The sequence below is a fragment of the Parasteatoda tepidariorum genome, chromosome 2 (genome assembly GCF_043381705.1).
Source record: "Parasteatoda tepidariorum isolate YZ-2023 chromosome 2, CAS_Ptep_4.0, whole genome shotgun sequence".
Lineage (NCBI taxonomy): Eukaryota > Metazoa > Arthropoda > Arachnida > Araneae > Theridiidae > Parasteatoda > Parasteatoda tepidariorum.
Window position 1 is genome coordinate 49,594,205 of NC_092205.1, and position 21,768 is coordinate 49,615,972.

A 21,768-nucleotide genomic window follows, 5' to 3' on the forward strand; every position below is an offset into this window, starting at 1 on the left:
ATGCATCTTTATACGTTGGATGCTGATGTCCATCGACTTTACGTATATCTTGAAATGACAATGAGCCGGTGACATTAACCAACAACATTCGAAGATAAAAGCACTAAGTCTGCCTTGGATTGACTGTAAATGCTCTCCCCAAGGCGTTTGATTTGAATAAACCGGGACAACGGCCTTCATCGGTGTGCCTTGCTTGCGGGAAGTCCATTTCTTTTTGTTTGAGCCCATGTGAAATAGTGTGGTACTTCTGAACAGAGTAATGTCTGTGCAAAGGCATCAAACGCATCCGCACGATTACACAATTCAAAAAAATTCGGTGAGTGTAGTTCTTGGTGGATTTATAGCTCTGTCAATCGCTGTCTCGTTCGTGAAATATACGCGCTGACCGTTTTCAAGATGGACGGCTAAATGACTAACGGTAGGATCATGAATAGGGAATCCAAAGTTGCGACAAACAGCTTCATTGGAGCTGATGTACCGGCCAATTTGGTAGAGCGTTATTTCGTCGTTGTTATTCACTGGAAAAGCGGTCACATTGGTATTTTCAACTCGAAATACTGCCATATCACTGCCTTTATTCACATACTTGCAAATATATTTGATGCTCTTCTTTTAAGGGCGAGCATAAGTATTAGAGTTTAAAGTGAATTGTTGCAACGTGCGTGAATATTACTTTTTGATTTATCAGGTTTCTATGTCTAGTTTGGATTGGAATATGATTAAATAAAGATATATTTAAAATATACGTTAAATCTGTCCAAAAAATGAAAAAAAAATTAGTTATAAACCTATTCTCATACCTACTGAATATACATATAAAATTTCATCAAAATCGATCCAGCCGTTTAGGAGGAGTTTAACCACTAAAACTGTGACAAGAGATTTTTATATATATAGATATATATATATATATGTACTGGAGGGCTCCGCCCCTGCTCGCTACAGTTAACTAACTCTTGATAACTGCTACGCAATTACATAATTGAAATCGTTTTCCAGGAGATTAGCTGGCCATTTTTCTGCACCAACATCACGTAGAGAGAATATGATAGGATTGTAATATGTGAGAGGTCCTTGTTATCAGCATTATGAACTTATATAAAACAATTTTAACACAAGCAATAATATAAACTTTTATAAAGCGAGGAAGCAATATTATTTAACAAATTACAATAGGGTATTAGCCGGAGATTAATCTCCGTATTCGAAGCACACGTGGCAGAGCCTAATTCGGGCTGACTATATTTGAGGGTGCCGGTTAATCACCAAGCTGGGCGATGTTGAAACCCAATCGTGATTCTGATTGGTTTAGATTTTAACGTTATTTTTAGCGTTATTTCAACGGTATATGTGATTTCAGAGGTCAGTTAGTTCTAAGTTGGATACCGGCTGGTAAGGTTACTTTTTCTTCTGGTCAATAAAATCGAAGGTATGTGGGCAGTCATAAAAAGGGACTTTAGAAAAAAATGTCATCGCCAGTCCGGTACCACAGACGACATTTTCGATTCGTATTTCACCGAATTTATGTGGCGATGGAGGTACACAGATATTATTCATGATAAATTTAGAAAGCATCTAACTGCTATTAGAGAATTCGGTTCACCTAAATCTGAGGTTATTCAAGCCTGAAGAAGATGTGAGTTCTTTTTTTCCTTTTCTTTCTGTGCTTACTCCATTAATTTTTGTTTCGATTCAAAATGCATTTTCTTGGGTTTATTAATTTTGCTCATATCGGGTTCATTGCAATTTTGTAAAGTTTTGTCTGATGTTTCGTTGAAATTTTCTAATGTTTTATTGAAACATCATTATATTTGGCAGCCATTCCTGTTACCACGGTGTTCCACGCTAACAGGAATGGCGCCAAACATAAGTCACCAATTTCGCCAAGGGGCACCCTCAAGTACATTTTTACCCCTACTAACTCAAGCCATTGTTGATCTTATAGGATGCCGGACGCTCCCTAAATGATGCTTCATCCCCTCCCAGTAATTTAAATTTTAAACTGATAAACAATTAAAACCTAATGAAAAAAAAACTTTAATATATGGCAAACAAATTAAAACATGTAATATTAATAAGTTGATGCTGAGTAATATTTCAAAACCAAAACCTATTGCAAATAATTGCCCAATTAACTACAATACTGTCAACTGACAAAATATTTTAGTTTCAATCAGACAAAAAGCAAATTATATAATAAAAACATATGTAACTGAAATTCGACANTTAATTTTCTTGTCATATTGAATACTAATAAAAAAACAAATGTAAAATGAAATAATTATGTTATCAATGATCAATAAACATTTTTGATGAATTATTTTAAAAAAATAAGGTGAAACAATAAAATTAAAAATTATTTACAATAGATCTCTGAATATTCACAAAACCTAGCTATGAACATTTTTCATTGATTTTTCTTTTCACATCTTTTTGTGTATCAATGATTTGCGCTTTTATGCGTTATTTAAGAAATATCTCAAACTAATATGAACTGTTAATTAATATTTCTGGCTGCACGAATTTTTGAAAGTAACTAAAAAACAATTACAAATAAGAAAAAACAACGACAAAATTAAAAATTATTTACAAAACCTCCTTATATACAACATTTTTTTATCAATTTCTTTTCCATATTTTTCGTTTTCATCTAAACGTCTTAACTCTTCAACGCTTCTTCGCTGAGCATTTCGCTGTCGCTTATTGATAGTACTGTGATTATCTTGTACTGCTAAATTATGCTCAAATTAATTAAAAAATTATGTCGATGTTGATAATGCCTAAGATATTCACGGCGATCCATTTTTTATAAAAGATATAAGTATTTCAAAGCAAACTCTGTTCAATATATTTCACACATTCAATACAAAATAAAAATAGCAACAAGATTTAGCTGGTAAGTTTAGTTGTAACATTTCTGTAGACAGCATTATTAAAAATTATTACTTTTACACACACATGCGTTCTCAATTTTGATTGACTGTTTTGTGCGTTACTGAACAGAAGTCTTCTGTGATTGGCTATGTCTTATCATTCTACTCTCTTCTTATATATAAAAGTATATATATGTAGAAAGATAGATAGATATAGATATAGAAATTAATTAAGAAGTGTCATTACCATACAGTACGGTAACTTTGACAGAATTGTTTCCCCGAAATTACGTTGTGTGGTGATATTTAAGAGAATGCTAATAATTGTTGTTTATTTTTACAATAAATAAGCATTTTTAATCAAAAAATATCTCAAACATTTCCACCATTAAATGAATTGCCGTCATACACAATATTGCTTAACACGAATACATTATACATATTTTTATAATGTTTCCATTTTACAAAAAAAACGCTATTTTAATAACAAAGTAAATAAGGCATAAATAATGCACGCGATTTGCTCAAGGCAGAAAATATTTACATCTGATTGAAAACAATTCTTAAAATATCAATATAATAAGAAGCAAAATGCTGCGGTCATATCCGTCATTCCTCAAGATTACAAAATACATTGAAAAAATATGTTTCTTTCTTTTTCCACTTATGTTTTCGGTTATCCGGAATCAATAAATCGAAAACGTTAAGTCGAGTTATTTAATTGATTTCCTTTACTGAATGTCTTTTTCCGGTTCTGAACAAAAACCATTAAATGCTTTGTTCACTATAATGACTTAGAATGGACTTCGCTACAGTAAATTACAATTACTAAAATGGGCTGTGTATTTCTAAGAAAAAATAAAATAATAATTAACTGAAACAGGTCATTTGGAGTGCAACATTTTAATTTTATAAAATATTAAATTAAACGAACTGCAATTGCTGATTCGGGTTATTTATCTCAAAGAAAAGTAAAATAACAATTAACTGAAACAGTTTATTTGGAGTAAAATATTTTAATGTAATAAAATAGTGAATAAAATGAATTACAATTGCTAAGTAGGATTGCGTCTTTCAACGAAAAAAATAATAATAATATAATGAATTAGTACGTTTCTAGTAAAACATTTTAATTTAATAAAATAGCAAACAAAATGAGGTGCCAACGTATTAATCACTTTGCAACGAAATTACGTTTATTATGTTCCAAAAAAACCTTCAAATACCAAACTAAAAAAGAAAAGTGACTATAATTTACTATTCCTTGTTTCTTTAATTGAAAAGAAATTGAAGCGTTGACAAGGAATATTCAAAGTTTATCCCACAGAAGAGCTTGCTCAAAGATTGGAAATTTTTTTTCGGGAAAAACTTTCTCTAATTGAGAAATTCTATTTAGAATGATCAAACAAAACTTTATTTTCCAACTTAGAGGAAAAGGTGATTAGTTTTAATGTCCATAATTTATTACTTCGGAATGTCAAAAGGCAAAGAAAAGTCCCAGGAAAGCATTACACTGAATTCTGAAAGTGTTTACGAATTAAATAAATAACTAAAATTTAGGACTATTCTAAATACAATAAATGTTATTCAATATGAAAAAAGCGAAAAGCTGTGATTCTATTGATAATGTAAAGGCAAAAATAAGCTTTTAAGGAAGCAATTTTTTGGAAAGGAAACATTCATTTGCCATATTAAAGAATCATACAACCAGCTTACGTAAGAAACTTTTGACAATCTTTAACAAAATTTTCTATTAATACGACCGTTTTGAGAAAGGCGTTACCTAATCATGTATTGTATCCGTTCATAATTGAGAAAATGATTTACATGGATTAAGATTAATGGGTTAATTTGTTTCTGTCAACAAATCACGCTATGCAGTGATGATGACAGGCAAACGAAATTATAACGGTTTCTTAACAAAGACACGTTTTCTTTCAAGAAAGAAATCTTTCTTTCCAAGATAATTTTTCATAATGAATCGATACGAAAAAATAAATAAAATAATGTACAAAGTGAAAATAAAAGCATTATCTCACAGCAATTTTGAACAGGTGTATGAGTTTTTAGGATTTACAATTACAATTACTATTTGTACAATATGATCTTGTTCGATATTTTAGGGCTAAAGTTTAATTTAGAGTTTTATAGCAGTGTTTCCCAAACTTATGACTTTTCTGCACCTTTTCTAAATTTTTCGTAATGCTGCGTACCCTAATAAAAAAATTTATATATTTTTTACTAGCAAAAAAATTGCACAAGAGTTAAAAATTATAACTGGCTTTCGACAATACTAATTATTAACTTTATTAACTGTTAACTCAGCAAAAAATAACCCATAGAAAAATACTTAATTGTAAATTTTCATGAAGAGTTTCGTTTTTAAACAATTTTTTCTTGAAATGTTCTTTTGTTGTAAGATATTCGCATAAGAACGCGTACCCCCTCTGAACTGTTCCCGAACCCCTAGGTGTACGCGTACCACACTTTGGGAAACACTGTTTTATAGTAAATAATGATATTTTTTATTAAAAATATAGAGCTTATTTTTCTTATATATCTTCTTCCTTATTCCTCACATTCTTTTTATTTTTATTATTTTTTATTCTTCTTTTCTATCTTCTTTTTTATTCTTTTATATTATACTTCACAGTTTGAAAAAATATTGATGTATGATGTTTGATAAAAAAGAAATTTTCCAACAACATCAAATTTTGCATAAAAACAGAAGCCTAGGATTCATATAATTGAAATAATTATCTCTGAATGCATTTATAGTAGTCGGTAGGGCATATATCAATAATGGTAAAACTGACCTTTTTTGATTTACCTTCTTAAGGAAACTACCTATGATATCGCTTTGAAAGTTTTAGGGAATGATTGAGATTATATCAGTTAAATGCTGCGATAACGTTTTAGCGTTTACAGGAATATATTTTGAGTTATGCAAAATTATTGATGAAGCATTTTAAAAAAATTAAAGTTTTTAGTTCATAATTTCTTAAAAAAATCCTGCCAGCGAAATGTATTAACATTTATCACAGTGCAAACGCTTATATGTGAATCTTCTGTGAAAAAAAAACCGAAGCAATATCTTGTTTAGATTCTGAGAAAAGATACATCGAAAAAGGTCGGTTTTAGCATTATTGGTATATGCCCTACTGACTCCCTTTAAAATTTATAAATTTTTTTAATATTGCGTAATATTTATGTACGATATATTTTAATTACGAGTACATTCAAAAAAATTCCTGAACGCAGTCATTTTACTGAAACGTAACAACAAATGATACATTTTAATGATAAAATTTAAATAAAATATTCTTAAATATGCTTCATAGCAACGATAAATATACAGCAAAAAAAACAAGGTTTCGGTCATAAGTTTTAAAATTTAAAAATATGTTTCTTACTTTTCACACCAAAAGTAACTCTCTGAAGCAATTTTTATACTCATATTTATAATATATTTAAATGTAAAAACAGTTTAATTTTTTTCTAAAAAAAAATTTAAGTCTCGAGTTTATAAACGAAATTTACTCGACCCAGATTGTCACAAAAATAATTTTGTTAATAAGCTAACCAATTAATAAGCTAACCAAATTTTGTTAAACAAACTTTTTCGAACTAATTATGACGTTGTTTTGATACCATAATGTTTAGAAATTTGATTTAACTTTTAACGTATGAATTAATAAAAGTTTCATGATTTAAATCTATAATTTTTTTCTAACACACGAAATTTGTGTTATACTAGGCAAAATTTGAGCCCTTGAATAAGAGAGCCCGACTCGTCTGCCATTTCGGAGCATATCCTTTTCTCCGATGTGGAAGAGATACAAGGTTTGGCAAGTTATAAATGCTAACGACAATATCCTCAAATAGGATAATCCGTAAAGAAAAGCATGGTTCCGTACATTAATTTACATTGTTTTGCGCAACGTTTCTTTAATACCTGCGCAAATGCATTACATTATTGTTATTTAAAATAAAAATATTATTCATTATTAGGTAGAAACAGTTTATACACATTTTTTAGTACTTTAATAATAATAAAATATAAAAATCAAGAAAAAGGAAAATAATCAGTAAATTTGAAATTGCGTTAAATTTAAGCTTATCTAAAGTTAATACTGGTTTTTCACAACATTTTCCTTTCAGTCTTTTTGGAAGAATATTTAAGAGATTTTGAATAGCATCAGCCCTTAATTTTTTGTTACCATCTTTCCTATATACCTTGAGTTGGGATTCTTCAAAATGAGCCACAAAGAAAATTTGAAGCACTTTTTTTATATCTTCATACGTAATTTAAATCCATTATCCATTAAAACCAATTAACAGATTCAAAGTTTGAATCTTGTAAACACACTCCCATTAATTTTTTTACAACAGAAACTAATTATTTCAGCAATTTAACACAAGTATTTTAAAGAAAAAAATAATATTGATGGACCCAATAAACGTATGAATATTAAATAGATAGTTTGAATATTAAATAGATTTCTTGTCATAAATGTAAACAAACCGTTTGAACTTTAAGCAATTACCATGAGTAACTAAAAAGACTTAAATGAGCCAGGATTTAAAAACTAATTATCTGACATATTAGTGAATCAAAATGGAATACAATAAGAATCAGGTAAATATTTATTTTTAACAAAACAAAAGGAAATACTTCAAAGTGAGTGCAAAACCTGGCGATTCTAAGATAAGTTTAGTGATTACTTATTCAGCCGTTCTCTTACTTTAATTTACTGGTTTTAAACTACGCAAACACTCAAAATCTTTAAATAAACTATTAAATATTGTTTGAAGGTCATATGTTAAATAAATATTTACTTAATAAATGCAGTTTTCAAAGAAAATTTTTATAATTGATACGCAGTTAGAACTGTACAATTCAAGTTAACCTGAAAATCATTCGATTATTTATTTAAAAATACAGACAAAACCATGCATGTAGAAACAATTTCTGACATTTATATACTATATACATAGTAAATACATTATAAATAAATGAGTATTTACTTCACATAAGCGAGATTAGCTTCCATACTGCTAGTTATATCTTTTTCAATTTACAACCGATATCTTCTTTCTTTGGAGATATCTTTCACATATCTAAACATTAAGAAACCTTATTTTTTAACTGTTTGTCCATTGCATCACTGCACAATTACCCATATCAATAGTTTTAATTATCTAAATGGGATTCAAATTCTCAACACTACGTAAATAGTGAACTTGTTTGCTCCATAATGGCGGACAGTTCAGCTCACACTATAGAGGAGCCATAGACATAATTAATAATGCAAAAATATATAAATATGAAAAATATAAAATTTTAGTAATGCATTTTTGATAATCTTTGTTCTATCAACTATAAAGATTTTCAATTCACATTCAATTCACATTCACAATTTTTACGTTCAGAAAACATTTAAAATATTTAGTAACATCCAACTCACATTTGAAGAAAAACGATTGCAATTTGTCATTTCCTTTGAAAAATGATCTTGCTATTTGGCAAAAAATGGTAACTGTCTTAGTAAACATATAATCATGGAAATATGCAATGAAAAAGAATTATGTATGCTTTCACTTTTAGTGTTTTTAAATTAATTGCAAATAAAGGGGATTGAAAATATAACGTTCCAGCTATGTTAAGAATGACAAATGATAGCAATTTTGTAAAACTTGTAATTGCTTAACGCCTCCGTTTTTTAACAAAGCTTGACATATGGACATATTAAATTGGCAGTTTTGTAGCTCCAGTAATTGAAGAGTAATTCTTGTGTTATGGATATTAATAATCATAAAATAATTCATTTCTGTTTTTGATACCATGACTTTTATTTTATTATTTGAAAAAAAAACAAATCCGTTGCTTAAAAAAGGATAAAAAATTAAATGCATTAATTACGAGAAAAAAAAAGTTAAATTATTAGTTATTGTTTGTCTAGGAATGAAAATAAATTTAAATAGAAAAATGTCTTACTAATTTGGTTTTCAAAATTAATTGCAGATTAGAATTTCTTTGCGGATGTCTTTTCGAGCGTTAGAGAAGACCTTATTGTTTAGTTATTTATTCGACTTTTTTCTTGCTTAAAGAAATTATGTTACAAAAATTAAATTCTTGAAAAATATCCAATATTTTTTACTTGAGCCAGTCTTAAGCAAAGACTTAGATGACTTGCATCGTTATGTTTTTCTGAGCTTTCTTTCATATTTGACATGACATTAATAATTAAAATAGCTAACTCGTATAAAAAAGTTGTTCAAAAGAAATTATCATTAAAGAAATTTTAAAATGCGATCTAAAAAATGAGAGAAAAGTAAAGTAAAATGAGAAAGAAGTAGAATAGCGTATAACTAGCATAGCTAGATTTTACTTAAATTTGAATGAAATTCAATTCAAGTCATATCTAACAGAATTTTTACTAACAGAATTTGTAGTTTCTAAATCTTTTTGCAGGGCTAAGCTCAAAATTATTTGGAAAACACGAATCTAAAAACATAAAATCCTAGTATATAACATCGAAAAAGAAATAGAATATAAAATTCTAGTATGTAACATAGAATTCTCAGTTCATAATTAGTACTTTTTCAATTCTGTTAGTTTTGTTATGAATTTTTGCCTCACCAACAGAGGGATCTGGAATGATGCTTAATAATTATGATTATTCATCACTGTTGTGGCTGGAAATATATTGAAATAAAAAGCCTATTGGGAAGACTAACAAATATCACGGCATCATACTTGTTTGTTTTTTATTCTTTTCGTTTTTGAACTTGTTTGTCATTAAATATTGCCTTATTATTCATAGAACCATTCTTCATTGGACCAATCAGCAAAACAGCTCCTCGTAGTGATTAAAAAATATATGTTTAGCAGTGCTTTATTAATGATAAATATTTATTTTCTTAATGAATGCAAAATCAAGTTTTAAGATATTTAGAGGTCACTTGCAAAATAAAACCAAAGAAATGAATTCAATGAATTTATGTTTTTTTCCTTATAATCACTACAACTATTATATAATGTATCCAAAATGGTATAAATTAATAAGATAATTTGGAACTTTTATGATGAATGTCGCATTCTATGTTTCCGATGTAAATTTCCCCAATTTAACAAGATCTAGAGAAATATATCTTTAAATAATTCAAAAATGTCATTAAATTAATCAATCGTAATAAATGGCAGTAAATGCCAGTAAATTATAATCGGAGAAATTATTATTCTCCAACTATTTTTTCTTCTACAGTAAATTTTTCCCCATTTCAAAAATTGAAAAGGAATAAAAAATATTATCAATTAGAATTTCTTTTTTTAATAAAAATTATTTCTTCAAAGAAAATACAAAAAGAATATTAGTTTATGTGCAATGATGATGCTGAAGAAATCAACTGGCAATATAATGAATTTAAATTTATAAATTAGGACTAATGAGTTATATTGAGCAATAATCTTTTATTTTTTGAAAATTTTTCAATAAGTTTTAAAAAAAAAAAAATAATTCATAAAATATTATAAGATTTATAAATACAACATTAATCGAGTGTAAAATTAAGCTAATTTGAAATAATGTCAATAACAAATATATTCTCCTTTTATTCCAACCTTATTTTAAATAATTGATTCAGACTTAAAAAAGGTTTTTGGCTTGAAATAAGTCTTAAATAATGAGTAAGTCAAATTTAAACAATGGTTAGAGAAATTAGTGAAAAGAAATAATGTAATTGAAGAAATAATGTTAGTTCGCTTTTCTTAGATCTACATTATTTAATTTATAAGAATTTATCTTTTATTTATGATGGATATCAATTTACAGAGGTCTTTAGAGAAATTAGAGAAATAGTTGAATATCGTAGCCTAAGCTATTTCCGACAATAATATAGTAAAAACAAGATTTTTAAAAAAAATTACAAAGTAAAGAAAAAAATCATTCTCACAGCAAAAATGCGCATTGTCACGTAAAATATTCAAATTAAAAATATATAGTGCATTTTCCATTTTTTTTTGTTCTGCAAGAAAATGCAGCTAGTTTCAAGTTTACAGACTATAGGAAATAATAGCACCAGTAAAGAGAAATGTGTAATTCCCCTAATTTTTTTTTAATGGTGGGCACTTGGAACTATTGTTCATTGGCCACAGAAAGTGCCAGAACTGCTAACTCTCTTTTCGTTACCCAGTGGGCACCTGTGGCGGAGCTACGGCGGTGGAGCAGCGTCGCCCACGTCACACTACCACAACCCGTTTATTGGGCGGGTCACCTTCACACTTTCACACACAAAAGAGAAAGGACATAGAACGAAGATAGAAATAAAGAAACGTCCATGCCTTGCCCGGGATTCGAACCCAGAACCTTTCTGATGCAAGGACAGTTCCCTGCCCCCTACACAGGCCGGTCGGCTAATTCCCCTAAATTAGAAGTCTTCAATTTCTTTGCCTCTACAAGATTCTCAAAATAAATTTGCTTCGCTGATGTCATGACAAAAAAAACTAGATACTATTTAAAAGCAATTTGCAAAGAGAAAAAATATTCCAGAGTAGCCTTCCGAATAAATATGAAGGCCCAGGCATATTTACGATTAAAAATTTATGCGCAAATAAATAAATAAAGTAATAAAGCGTACTTAGAAGAGAAATATAAGTAAGTCCCTCAGTACTAATTATATATTTATTTTTCTTTACTCGATTAGTTGAACCAATAAGAACAAATTCTAAAATATATTTTTGTTGATTACATTTAATTTAATCTGTTTACAGACAAAACAACCTCTTGTATTATCATTCTTTCCATATTATTATCCTTCTACTCATTCGCATAAAATTATCTACTTTATGGAAGCTCATAAAATAAATGCAAATGATTGAAAGGAAATAATTAAATGCTAATATTATTAAATCCCGTACCCCATTTTGAGAAAATATTTATTTTACGCTGTCAATGTATTTGAATGAAACGTCTTAATCAATTTACTCAAGCTTAGATAATTATTCCACTTTACTCTTAAAAAGAGTCAAACTAAACAAAAGAGCCCCAAGTATTGTTTTGAAATCTTTGCATAGCAGAATCAACAAATTAGTTTAATGAAATCTGTTTATAAAAGTTAAACAGTTAAAGAAAACAATTAAGTTCAATTTTTCTTTGTAAAATAACTTCATAAGACCAGCTGGATATTATTAATAATAGTTGATGTTATTACTAAGAGTTGTAATTCGATTATCAGTTGACGCAGATGGGGGGGGGGATAAACCATTGTATTTTTTTTCTGGCACTCTAACTATTGCGAGCACAGGTATATTTTTGTATTTTTTTATTTATAAAATACAGTTTAATAGTTACTTAACCAATTCTGATAGATTTTCGGAAATATATTTATGCTAAAATACAATATTAAAAAAAGTATGAATGATTTTTTTTTACATTCAAATTCAATTGAAAAACTAAAAAAAAAAATCAGTAAGGAATAACTGTTTCTCTTAGAACTAAATAGCTGCAAATAAGCGTAAATTTTAAAAGTTATGTTTTAAAGTGAGCTGTGTTTGTAAGATTTTATCTTTCATGCATTAAACACCGTTGTTCAATGCTGTATTTCGTAACCATAAATAATTAAAATGCCAAATATAATATTTTTCAATTATTTTGACCTAAATACAAAATAAAGAGGAAAGTATGAAAATATGCTTAATAAAATTTCTGAACCAAAGGGTTAATAACTCTCTATTCTAGTTAATTCTCTATTCAGATTTTAGAGGCTATTTTCATTGCTGCAAAGCACGAAGATTTGCATGTTTTACTCCTTTATGCTTATTTAAACTCATACTTTTAAAACAGCGATACTTTTTAAAATCCTTTCACTGTCTAAACATGCCAAAATTAAAAATAAAAAAAATATTTTTATAAATTTCCCACTATGGAGTTTCTCTATTGAAACTTTGTCCTCTAATACAATTCCTCCCTCAAACGTTGAAGATGTAGGTGAACAATAAATCAATATATCTATTAATCAACTTCCATGCAATCAATTTTAATCTATGTGATTTACACTTCATATATGTAGAAATTGTTAGTATCTTTAAATCAAAAATAAAATTAACAAGTATCTCCTAGGAACATCCCCTATTTTTGATACCAATAAACCTATTAATTAAATATTAAATTCTATTGACTTTTTGTATTTTTCCCTTTATAAGCGTATTGATTTAAAATAACACTATCAAAAATTTTAAAAGAAATACTCTTCGTGCAAGTTTCGAAGTTTTTTCTGAAGACCAGCGTCAACTTCTTTTTAAACAAACAGAAAACATTGATCGCTTAGAAATAAAAAAGCTGTAAAAGGATATCTTTAAAAAAATATTTTTCCTTGCTCTAAAAATACTAGAGTTTTGTTCTTATACATTTTTTCTAAAAAATAGAAATTTTCTTTTATTTCCTCCTGCTTTTTTTGCATCTATCGTCTTAGAAAAATGGAAAACAAATATGTTGGAAAACAATCTCGAAACTACTTAAATGCATGAAGAATAAAAAATTTTCATATTTGACAATGTTTGCAGAATTGAACAAATTCAATCCCCTTAAATATTTCTCATTTTTTTAGAGAAGCTTAAATCTTGAAGAGCAGATTATATTTCGCTCTCTCTTTTTAAATCAAATTCATTTATTCTCTGTATTTTTACATTTATTCTTGCTATTCTTTGTATCAACCCTTCGACAGAGAATTTCCATTAAATATATTTTTCATAATTGTTTCACTATTTGTATTAATTTAAGTCAAAATAAGTGAAAACTATCATATTTGCCATTTTAATAATTAATTGTTATGAAATGTAACAATGACCATCAGTGCCCATTCTGCGTTAAAGGTAAACTTTTCCATACATGGATCTCTTCCCAACACTAATTTTTTGAATTTTTATTTATTTACAGTTATTTAAATCTAGAAACAGTAATTCATAATTAAAATTTCTTTTCTTTACAAAATTAATAATTGATAAATTTTTGAATACGAATAACAAAAAGTTCATGCTCCTTTTTTGTATTTTATATTTTGGAACAAATACAATTCTAAGATCCTAACAGTTTTGTTTCGGAACTATTAGACTGTTTTTTATAATTAAAGAATATCATAATATATATTTTTACTTTTAATTAGAGAGTCATAAAAAATTAAAAAAATGGGCCCAAGGCCTCATCTGTAGCAAAGAATTAAATGACTTTAAAACTAACTGGTTAGCATATTGAGTGACACAGTAAATTTATTGCACTATGTCTATATCTTTCTTTCTTAGATCTTCTCCAAAAATCAGAAAATTTTGCATCCTATATTGTAAAAAAATAATAATATTTTAAATATTTTTGCTTCATTATATATAATAAATTTAGTATATAGTAATAATAACATAAAAATAACATAAAAATCCATAATAAGTATATAATAAACTTTGTTCCATTTTAAATATACATAATATATAAATATATTTAATTACATGAATTTTTGTTATAATACACTTTTACAACCATACTCAATTTTGATGATAGACTCGCCCTAGAAAGAAAGTTATGTAAATATATACAGTGAGCCAAATAAAAATACCACTCTGAATGGCCTTTGATCTAATGACCGGATCGAGGGGGTGGCCTCAAATATGCTAATTAATTAGTGCTGACGATATTTTAAGCGACGAAATGAGACACAAACACAAAAACGTACTTTTCTGAATAAACATAATTTTTTTTTCTTCAACGGAGTAAGATTTTTGACATCCAAAATATTGAGGGTAGCCACAATCATGGGAATAGGGTTCCAATAGTTTGGTCAGGAGAGTGATCCAAAGTTTTGACCCCTTAATGTTAATGTTAATTTTTGCGCACTTTTCGCCATATCTAGAGAGCTTTTAAACAAAATTGAAAATTTTTTGAACACAACAATAAAATTCGTTTATTCTAAAATAATTCTATTCAAAAAATTTAATTTGAGTAAATATTTATTATTTTTTATTATTTTATTAAATAATTTAAATTGTAAGCTATACAATTTTTATGCAGTTTTAAAGTATGTGGTTTTACATGGCGAAATACAAAATTTCAAACGAAATCAGTTGAAAGGTTACTAAGGAATCGAATTTTAAAGAATTTGTGTATTTAAAACTTGATTTCTTAGGAACTATTCAACAAAATTCACTCAAATTTTGAATTTTGATCAAAATTACTTACTTTAAAATGACATAAAAAATTTTATACGTTATTAAAATTCAATTTTTTTTCTATCTATCACTAAATAAAATATTTTAAAAAATTTTGGTTAAAATTTATTTTTTGCAAAGGGTTATCTTTAGATAAACGAAATTTTTGATTGTGTTCAAAAGTTTTCTAATTCGCTTTAAACGTTCTCGAGATATGGGGAAATATATACGAATTAAAATTAACATTAAGAGGTCCAAGCTTTCGATCGTTCTTCTGACCAAACTATTGGGACTATATTTCCAAGATTGAGGCTACCCTCTATATTTTGGGGGTGAAAAATTCGAATACGTTGAAAAAAAGGTATGTTTATTCAGAGAAAGTACGTTTCATTCGTCTGAATTCGTAACTTAAAATATATTCTGCACTAATTTGCACACTTGAGGTTTCCATCTTAAACCATTAAAAATAAGTCCCAGAACTTGAAGATCCGATCATTAGATCAATAGTTATTCAGAATGATCCGTTACTTTTTGGCTCACTGCACATGTTATGAAAATTAGTTTAAAATATCATATTCGCATTTGAAATTAAATATCATAATTCTCATACATTATTTAAAAATTTGAAGTAAGTGATGCCCTTTGTGTACGTAATCAGGTTCATTATCTGCTAATTTAGCACAGCTTATTTGAGTGAAGCAAATTTCCTAATCAAATAAGATAGTTATATTTGACTTATAAATTAATGAAAAGAATTATTAAGTTATCCGATACTTTTGAGCCATTTGACAAAAGAGAAAAAATTAACTTAATTACGTTCAAAACTCTTTTAACAAAAGTGTCAAAAGTGAGGGGAAAAGTAAACAAAGCAATTTTCTCAAGCAATAAAATTCCTCCTATTCTTACGAAATGCAGTTGAGGAATAGATCGACGGTTCAGAATGAGATTAAGAAAGCTGCAGGTTCAAATGCAAAATTTTAAATCCAAATGATGATCCTCGTGAAGTTTTAAGTTAAAAGCGTATAGTGTATTGAACAGTATTTTCTATCCATGGTTAAAAAGCTTTCTTTTTTTTAAAGAAGAACAATTTTAATAACATAATTTCTTTAATTAAAAATGTAAGTTGTACTTAAAATGTAAATATATCTTTGATAACAAATCAGAAAAATATGGCGTTTAAATGTGAACTCAATGCTAGCATTATTTATAATTTGTTAACTTCCTTCGTGAAATTCCTAACATCGCTCATAGTTACATTTCTAAAAGACTAAACAATCCGCTGACCTCTGAAGACAAGCTCCATGATTCTGAGTTCATTCTTTATCCTAGAGATAAAGGCAGCAATTTTACGACCTTATTGATTGAGTATTCGTCTTTCAACGCTGCCACCATGCACTATCTTCATTCCTAAAATCTGCATTAAACAATTTTCAAAAACATATACAACAGATCTGCTCATCTGACTGTCTTGGTGGCAAATTTATGTAATATCCATATTTCACGATAGATATCTCCTCTAGACCAACTAACTAAGCTTCATTCTATCGTTATATATGTTTTGAAGAAACGAAACTCAGCATCTGCTAATATTTGCTGTTGAGAAAGTTAATGAAACGTGATCCAGATAATCGAGAGAGAGTTTCTAAATTTTTTATTTCCATGTTTGTAGCAAGACATGTCAGTTCTAGGAATTAGTCACATTAGCAACTTATTACTTTCCTGTTTTCTTATAGAGCTGAAAATGAGCATTAAAGTACACAATATGCGTATAAAAATGTGCGTCATGCTATATTTTACATTAATTTTAATAAAAATGCATTAATAATTTTGCCCTTTAAATAATTTTAATAAATATGTAAAATATTACAACAAAAGTATCTGTGATGACACAATTGGCATTGCATATTTATTTTCTATCCTTTTAAAATATCTTTCATTACTTAAGTTTTTTTTCTATTAATAGAATTACATTTAAAATAAATCAAAAACTTAATCTTTTAAAACAAACATAAAATATTTATTTCTTCTCTTCTAGATCAATGTAACGGACACTTTTTATTTCATTACTATGCAGACTTAATAATTCACTGTCGCCTCTAATCGAAAACAAAAATCTAATTATAACTTTTTATTCTAAATTTCCAACAGCTAAATGTTTCGGTTGCATGGTTGTAATAATTCTCATAAATTTGTTGGCAACTCGTGATCGGCAAGGTGTTCTTTTAAACCCAATATTGATATGCTGGTTCGCTTTGTTTTGGCTATGGTATATTTTGATAAATCACCAATTTTGGATCTCCTACCCATACTTTCTATGTCCATTGGGAATAATTATATTCACTTTTAATTTCAAATTTGTGGAGACTGGGAGAGCCCTTAGGGGCCTCCCCAGTTTCAATTTCTAACGGTCAGAAATGATATTCTGGCTGTATGATCTCTCAATAGGAGGGTATTCTGATTTCATCCCTTTAAGGGATTTCTATTTTGGATGAAGAAATGGCCATTCTCTATCACCTATTATGCTTAATAAAGTAAATTTTCATTTTAACGAGTTATATGTTGTTTCCTGGACATTATCCATTTTTACTATTTTTATAATCAAAAATGTATTTCTGTACGGCTAAGTAAAAATCCACTATACGAATATTGGCGGCTAATGACGGAGAAACAATCTCTGCCATAGTATCTTTAATCAGTGTTTTAACTTGTATTGAAATAAAAATTTTGCTTTTACTTATTCCTAGAAAAACAATAATTTATTCTGAAGGAAAAAAGCACATTTTCAACATTAAGAGCATATAATTTTTTGATATAAAGCATGTAACCCTTTTTTTAATATCCTTTAATTTACTATAAAGTAATTTTACAATAAGTTAAAATATTCTGACAAAAATATTTAATACAACATTACATCCTCCTTTTTTTCAATCGGAAATATTAAAACTGACTGAATGTTAATTAAAGTCTAATGATCTACACGTGACAAAAGTTTTAAAGGAAATTATTCTTGATATTTATTTTTGAAACAAGTATGAAAGTCCTATCGTTTCTATTCTTTTGGGTGTGGTCTTCTCTTAATGTAGCAGGGGAGGATCTGCGCTTTGTTCATGAACTTGCATGCAAGTACTTTTCTTTTTTCTTCTTTTTCTTTCAGAAAACGTATTGTTTCATTTCCATAATGTATATCGATTGATCAAAGAGCACAAAAGAAGTAACAGATGCACTTGCAACTATATTTTAGCATTTTAGTGGTTTATTTATTTTCTGACAAATTTAAATTTCTTCATTTGTTATAAAGTGATTGCTGTTTTTGACTTTAAATATATTTATAGAAATTTGCAATAATAATCTTCATGAATGATAAACAATCTATGCTATATCTTATAATAATAAAATGAAAAGATTTTTTTATGCGTCTGTGTGTATCTCTTATCGCTCCCGTGCCACAGGTCCTGGGTTCGATCCTCGGGCCGAGCAAGGTTGACTCAGCCTTTCATCCTTTCAGTGGATCGATAAATGAGTACCAAGCATGCTTGGGAACTAAACACTGGGGGTTTCGCGAGTAGATGACCACCTAACCGGAACATCTGCTCCTGCACCTCAGAGCCCAATGGTCAAGAAAACTGAGATCGGCACAGTAGGCCTTGGCCCTCTATGGGCTGTCGCGCCGCTGAGTTTAGCTTTTTAGTGTATCTCTTATAAATCCAGAACCGTCTGTGACATGTCATGCCTGAACCTGTGTGAACCGTCTTGAAATTTGGACAGCAGCTAACGGATGCAATTCTAACCCTCAATCCTAAAATTCGTTCAAAAATTTATATTGATTCATTCTTGAGAGAAGATTGAAAAAGGGGATTTTGTCATTGGTTTAAAAATAGACATTGCTTTATTTTTATAACTGATTCTTCAGTTAAACTATAAACTGATTCTGTCTTACAAAATATTTTAAACAAAACTTCAGCGAGTCGCTTTCAATAATCGAAAAAGGTGCTTGTTGCATGAGCTTTAACATAAAATGATTTTTTTTCTCGATATGTATCAATGATTAGCTTGAAATTGGTGGCATAGGCAGACTGCAATGCCAAATTAGTATATACAAATTAGTATATCTTAGTATATCTTTAAACCAGTAGTTAAAGATTTCATGTTTTTATTGTTTCGATAAAATTAAATAATTTAAAACCAATTTTAGTAGAAATAAAAAAAAGTTAAGCCCGGAAGAGTAAAATTAACTGTTAAAATATAAAGAAAGTTTAGAGGAACTATTATATTCAAATAGCAATATTGTCATTGACGCCAATGATACTCGATTTTTTTTAATAGTAGATGAAAATTAAAATAAAAAGCTATTTATTAAAAGGATAAAATTAAAGGAAAAATGCCAGTAATTCGTTTTGGAGAAGCGTAAAAAATAGTCATACTCTTATTGCCATACTCTGATGCATAATTAATTTTAGTAATAGGCACTACTGTTTACCTGCAATCGGCGTAGTTTTAATCAGTATTATATACTTGTATAAATAAAAAGTATTATATGTTAGTGTATTTGATGCGTATTAAAACTGATCCAATACAGGGCAGTTTTTATATAGTCAAAAAGAAAAATGTTTTTAGAGCGCCCCAATAAATACCGAAGAAAATTGTTGGATTGTGATAAATTTTATCTATCATGAGTTGTCCTCGAGCAATCGCATAATGAAAAATAATATTGGATACTGTTTATCATTATTTTGATGGGATGGACGACAAAAATCGTGATTTCATTATAATAGAATGTAGGCAAAACATAATACATTTGTAAAAAAAAATAGCTGCAAAATATAATACTTTAAAAAAAATTGAAAAGAATTTAGATATGTGTTGATATACATCTTTCACTTTTGTAAATAATTTCGTTGCGTTTGTATGTAACTATTTAGAAAGATAATATTGTAGGAAGCAATTTTTTGTTTGCATTTATACAAATACTTGATCTTGCCTAGCTCGAGAACGAGAATTTTAAATCTGAATTCAGTTTTACTCCTAAAGCTAAATTTTTTAAAGACATATATAGTACTTTTTTGATGAAATAGATGTACTATAATACAGTTTAAAGCTGGTATATGTAACAAGATATTGAGTAAATGTTACGAAAAATTACAGGAGAGTTGGGGCACATCATCCAGATTGAAATTGCATATAAACCCATGCCAGAAATGTCATCTTCCGCTGCTGGCCGTAAAGGTAAAAAAAAACTGGAGGCAACATTTGATTGCGTAAATATTAACAACTGTACAACTCTACTCTTGTATGAAGATTGATATAGGAAGATTTGTTGAGTATTACGTAGAATAAATGGATGTAAGTGAAAATGATTTTTATTTAGAGCGTTTCTTAAAGACCAAACCTAACTGATATTTTTAGAAATCTTATCAAAAATGAAGAGAAACATTGGGATAACAAATTTTTATAGTAAATAAAAAAATAGCTATCGAAATTTGACAAATCAAAAATGAAGAAGCCTGGTATGGGAAACATTTAAATTTGTTTGATTGTTGGAAGAAACAATGAAGAGTTGAAAGAAGATAATTAGAAGCACGTTCGGTTATCAACCAGCAATCGAATACATTTTGATATTCTGTATTCCCACCTTCTTTAATTGTGATTTATAAGATTTTGATGATCTCTTTACTGACTGAATCGCTATTAGATTCAACTCATTTTAAAGTATATCATGTGTTACATAATTTGTTTTTTTTTAATTTTTCAACAGATAGTGAAATAAAAATAGCATCCTTACAATCCTATATCATTAAACCTTTTTCAGATTGTATACTCTGTAGAAAATTCCGTATCGAATTGCGTTATAAAGTATAGGACTCTAATACTTGCACTAGCACTGTATGCAAGGACACGACAACAACAACAACAGTACGGAATTGTAGAAGCATCTTCCCTGAAATATTATACCGTAATTTTTATCGTAATATTTAATTTAAAAACAATCAATGTTATTACGGTTATTATTACTGTAAAAATTATGGTAAATCAGATTTTTGTTGCGTATTATTTTTCGGTAAAAAAGAATTTTACGGAAAAAAGTACCAGGACTCTGACTACAGTAACTTTTACTGTAGTTAGATAAGAAAATTTTTACAGTGTTCACTGAATATAAAGATTAGAAACTAAGTTGCTTCTTTACTTCAACGTAATTAATCGTAAAGTATTTTATTATAATTCATTGAAATGTTACATAACCAAAAAGACAGTCCAATAAGTAACTGAAAAATGGCGAGTTCGCGATCGCTACCAAACTGGTTTCAAAAACTGCAACACTGTAAAAAATTCCTGATGAAGACACGGTGAAAATCCATTTTTACTGTTTAAAAACAAAAAAACTGATTTCATCAGTAATTATTACCATAAAATTACTGAATCACTCTAATCAAATTACGGTAAAATTGATTTTACGGGTGATGTACCTAAACTGGCATTACTTTCTATCATAATTGGTTCCGAATTTTTTTCCAGTTTAGTTATAACGCTATTTCTGCTAAAGGTACTGTACTTTCCAGTATAAATCGCAAAATAAAATATATTTTTCCAGTCAACAAAAGAAAGTTAAAATATATAAGTAGTTAATTATCATGAAAAGAGTTTATTTCTCAACTGAAGTAGAAATTATCGTAATTCGTTTGAAAGTTGTACTTTTTAAATTTAATA